Below are 5,310 nucleotides of genomic sequence, written 5' to 3'. Positions count from 1 at the left end.
AGGCAACCATAGGGATGGTGATTGGCCAGAGATGGTGGGAGGAAGTGGGCGAGAGGAAGAGCCCGCTGAGCAGCCCAGGGGGAGGAGAGAGAGGGAAACTGCAGATGCCTCCTCCTGAGGCCGCCCAACTTTGAACCAGTGGCTGCCTCCCTAAGAGGACCTTGTTTAGCTCCATCCCTAGACTGGCCGGACTCAGCTGCTGATTTCTGCTTATCAAACCATTAAAGGTCCAGGGTGGTGTTTTTCCAGCCCGTTGGCGACCCTAGCCGTGAATAAGGGGACACTTACCTACCACGGCGAGGGCTAAGATGGGGGAAGAGGACAAAAAGTCGAGTTGGAGTTTTGCCGCTGGCAGGCAAGAAGCCGCCTTGGGGAACGGCGTTGCAGCCTGTCCTTGGGAGGCTGGCTCTGTCAGCTGCCGGGGTGCCTGTCGGCTTCCCCACGCTCACTGTGTCTATTTGTAACTAAGCAGCCGTCACAGAAGCGCAGTGTTCAGTCCCCGGCTCTCTCGCCCCGCAAGGCACCTGCCCACGGTTGCCTCTGGGACTGCCTTTTGCTCCTGAAAGGAGGACGTTGCCAGCATGGCCTTTTGCAGGGGCTCCTGGGGCTCCAAAGGACGCTCTGCAGCGGCTGGCACGTCTGCTGCAGTGGCTGGATGCTTCCCTGCAAGGCCGGAGCTGGGACCATGCATTGGCACGACACAGCCAGGAGGTGGCGCTGCCACTTGGTGATTGGCTGAATCCAAAATGGTGCCCTGAAGCCAAATGCTTTGATTCCATGTCCTCAGTCACCCTGAATTCAAGCACACAGCTGGTCTCCCTTCCCTTTGTGCTCATCTCCAAAGCTATAAATCCTCTTTATAGGCCTCCTCTTTCTCTGAGTGTGACACAGCTCAGGCTGTTAGCCCTGGCTTGTCAGCCACTCGAGGGGTCCTAAAATGGCACTTGGGCTGTTAATGAGGTCATTAGAGAACCCCTGAACTGAATTACTGCTTCTCCCTGGCTCCTGGTCTCTGCTGGCTTTGGGAGAGACTAGAAATGCATCGTCCAATTGTTCAATTCATGTTGATGAAATGTTTGCCTCCCAGGCCAAATGGGCCCGGGGTCCATCAGCTCTCAGACTAATCTGCTGAAGCACCCTAGAAGCTGGTCCTGTGACCTTGTCTTTGGGTTTCTCGTGCCTCCTGGTGGAGCCCAATCCACCAGGCTCAACATAGCTGTATGCACAGTGAAATGCCAACGGCTGCTGCAATCATGGCCTCCTCAGCTGTCAACCAGAAAGATGGCACCACTGAATATCCCACAGCAGCTGCAGCCCCACTGACCCTTAGCTCCGATGAGAAACTGCCCCCCACAACAATGAACATACCTGAAAGCTGAGTATAAACCTGCTAGCCTGTTTGGGGAGGGAGGGCGGTAGTTCCTCATAGCTGCTGATGCAGACCCGATAAGACAGTGATGCCACCCTTACTAAGTGGGATCTCTGCGGTCAGGAAGATGAGGCACCAGGAAAAACTAAGTGTGCATGTATTTGGGATTTTGTGTGAGTTCTCTGCCTTCTGCAAATAAGTGTGAATGCTCTGCCCGCGGAACCATCCTGGCCTCTTCTTGAATCATAATTTCCTCCATCAATAATTGAGGCAGCCTGGACTGCACCGGGAGCATAAGAAGAGGAACTCGCCTTTTGCTCACGGCAGCACGAGAGCTGGCTTCTTCCCCTTTGTGAGCCATAGATCAAATCTAGGGGCGATGGAGATGTGTAGATCAGCCAAGACAGGAGAACCCATTTCGGAATGCTGCTCTCTGAAATGGCCTGTAGTTGGAAGGGCCAATTGGTCAAGAGAGGAGTGCCCAGGCTCAAGATGAAGGCATCGGCACCCGTTCCCAGACAATCACATGCGGAACGAAAGGAGGCCCTTTTCTCTCTCCTCAGCCCTCCTGATTTCGGAAGGGAACAGCATCCAAGGATAATCTTCAAACTCTGGCAGGCTCATGGGAGAAGAGGCAGTTTGTCAGTTATTTGGGTCCCAAACTGAAAGGGAAGGGTCGGCAGGCAGGCAGCTGAAGGAGCTCCTTGCTTGGAGCTTGGGTAAGTCTGCTAGGAGGCACGGGAAGCCCAAAGGCAAGGTCACAGGACCAGCTTCTAGGGGGCATCAGCAGATGAGCCTGAGAGCAGATGGGCCCGGGACCCATTTGGCCTGGGAGGCAAACATTCAGAAACATGAACTGAGCAAGATTTCCAGTCTCTCCCAAAGTCAGCAGAGACCAGGAGCCAGGGAGAAGCAGTAATCCCATGCAGGGGTTCTCTGACGACCTCTTTAACAGCCCAAGTGCCACTAGGCAAGTTTCTGACTGGCTGGCTGGCCACCAATGGGGCCTCGGAGGTGCCAGGAGGCCTCCTCCTCTGGCACCTCACACCTACAGTGTCATACCCTTGGAGAGAGAGAGAGAGAGAGAGAGAGTCACTCACATCAGCAGTGAGGGCAAAGGGCTTTGCACATGCTCGCTTCTGCCATGGGAGCCTCAACTCCTCCCTAAGTGCAAGGGGGGGACTATTCATGCGAAGTGCTCTGGACACCTGAAAGTGCTGCACGAAGGCTCCGTGGCCTTCCTCCTCCTCCTCCTGAGCTGGAGGAGCCCAGGCACCCGAGGAGGAACTGCCGGCCTCCCGCACGGCTCCTGTTCAGCCCTCTCCAGCTAGGCTTGCAGTGAGCACAGCAGTTGCCATGCCTACCGCTGGCCTTGCTGCTGAGTATTTGTGAGTCACATTTGAGGACCAGGAAGAGTGGAATGGCTTCCCCAGCCTTGGGAGCCATCCGATTACCCCCTGGGAGGATACTGGGGGCTTGGGCTGCCCTGCTTCATCACCGAGACAGGCTGCAAAGAGGAGTGACTAGGCAGAGCCACCGTCAAGTGTGCCCAGACATTGCCATCAGGGACTTGGGCCAGCCGCCTCCCAGCAAAAAGGCCTGCTGAGTCATCCCGTCTAACAAGACCAACAAAAAACCCCATGCCCCAATTCCACAGAGAAGGATTCCTGACTGTCTCAGCGATGCTGCCTGCAAAAAATAAAGCAAAATCCCCAGATATCCCCTGGAGAGGGAAGCCAGAGAGAGCAGCTGACCAGCTGTGGATGGCTACAGGCCCTGGAGTCTTGGGGGAGGCCCCCTCCCTCCAGAAGGAGGCGCCTTCTGCGCAGATTGCAGGAGACAGCTTGACATCTTGAGCCTGGAGCAAAGAAAGTGGGCGCAGGTAGAGGGGGATATGGAGAGGCAGAAGGAGAGGAGGGGAGCCCTTCGGGAATGGGCCAAGAGATGGCCAAGGACAGAAACCGGCCTGCCTGAGCCCAAACGCCAGCAGCTTCTTGGGGTAGGCTTGCAAATGTCCCCTTTGCAAGAGAAACAAGCCAACCCATGTCTTTAGCGGTGCCTTCAAAACAACAGAATGGGGGACAAGAAGTGGCCATTCTCTGGGCACAATATGGGCACACTATGAGGCCTCTGGGCAGGGCTGAGAATGCCTGCCTGAGAACTGCCACACTGGAAGTGAATGGAAGCTGGGCGGGGCTCCACAGGCAAGCCATCTGAAGCCTTTCAAGGGAAGCCAAGAAGCCTGTCGATGAGGCTGGTGACGTTCTGTGGGGTGAGGAGGAGCTCTGCCGTTCTTCCCTGTCACCGGATTTTGCCTAAAGTGAAATTTGTCACAAACCTGACTGGTGATCTTATTTTGCAGTGAAACATCTGAAGAATGTGTGGGGAAACCAAAAGAATTGTAATAAAAGAAGGGGATCCAGAGCAACCCTATGATGGTTCCACTGTGATTCAGAGCTTCTGGAATAAAAGGGATCCCTAACCATAGAAATAGCTCAATTTCTGCTCAAGGTGTTGTCGGTGAGGTCGTGCAAAGTCACGCACATCTCCTCGAAGGCATGGCTGCTGCTGCGAGGAGGGTTTCCTGGCGACAGCAGTGCACGGAGGGTGCTCGTGTGTGTCAGCCTCCAAAGGCACAGATCTGGGACAAGAGGCATCAGCGCAGACATCACAAACAGCGTCTTGAGGAAGTGAGCTTGCAGGAACCAATGAGCAGACTTCCTTTTGAAACCTCTTTTCCATTTCCTCCTCTTCCTCTGAAATTATCTGGGATTATTTTTTTCTCTCCTCTTCCCCTGCCTAATATTTAATTGGAAACACAGATCTGTAGCCTAGAGAGGTGTTATTTTCTGCACGGCAAATAGAGTGATCTCGGAGCAGCTGTCAATCCTGGTGACCTTAGCTTCTGTGCTTACTGCACGGGACTTTTCGACTCACAATTTCTTCTCTTCTCCTCGCCCCCTTCCTCACCGCCCCCCTCCAGCCAAGTTACTGTTTCATTGCACTCCGCTGGGACTCCAACAAGAGTTGAGTTCCTCGTAGATGACACAGAATAATTGAAATGTCCTTCTGGTGACCTTCAGTCTCTGGCAGCGGATCCTTCCCTTGTGGTAATCAGGGAGAACTGACAGATGAGTGGCACACACAGGTTATGCACCCCCATGCAGCTGCGCGTGCGCATACACACACACACACAGGCACTCCTCCTCCTCCTCCTCTTCCTCAGAAGCAAGGACAGAGGCCACCTTTCTGAAGGTTCACACACAAAGAGATGAAAAGCACACATTCAGGCACTCTGGCAGAACAAAGGGACACAAAGCCAGACTGTGGAAGCCGGAAGGGAGCCAGGCAAGGCCCTCCCTGCATCCTCACCAAGTGCACACCATCTCAGACTCCATGTGTGTGTGTGCATGCATGCATTGTCCCACTAGGGGTCTGCTGTCAGGATCTGACCAACATCATGGAGAGCCTCCTGATGGGCCTGCTGCTGTAATGCTGCACTCTACAACGGGCTGCCTCTAAAGATGGGTTGGAAACCCCGGTGGTCCAAATCAGGGTTTTGCTAGCACTGCTTGTCTAGACCATTTCATTCCAGATTTCTATGGGCGGCGGAATTATTAGTCTAGAGTTAGTTTGAGGCTAATTTCAAAGGGATGGTGTTAACCTTGGAAACCTCCGAGCCCTCTGGGTGGCCGCTGCCATGAGGTGAGGTGTGTGTTGGCTGGGAGTCTTCCTAGTGAGAGTCCATTGCACTTGAGGGAGGGGGCTGTGCTGCTGTGGCAATGAATGCAGATGCCCTTCGGGCTCCTGAGCCCACCGGTCCTAGCTGGTCTCCTTCTCTAGGTGGAAAGGAGCCTCCCAGGCTCTGCAGTGGCCAGCAGCCCCCAGGCAGCTGCAGGCAGCCTCCACTCATGTGCTGCCTGCCTTGCTTTGAGCACAGG

The sequence above is a fragment of the Hemicordylus capensis genome, chromosome 11, assembly GCF_027244095.1.
Source record: "Hemicordylus capensis ecotype Gifberg chromosome 11, rHemCap1.1.pri, whole genome shotgun sequence".
Taxonomy (NCBI): domain Eukaryota; kingdom Metazoa; phylum Chordata; class Lepidosauria; order Squamata; family Cordylidae; genus Hemicordylus; species Hemicordylus capensis.
This window is presented reverse-complemented; position numbering follows the sequence as displayed.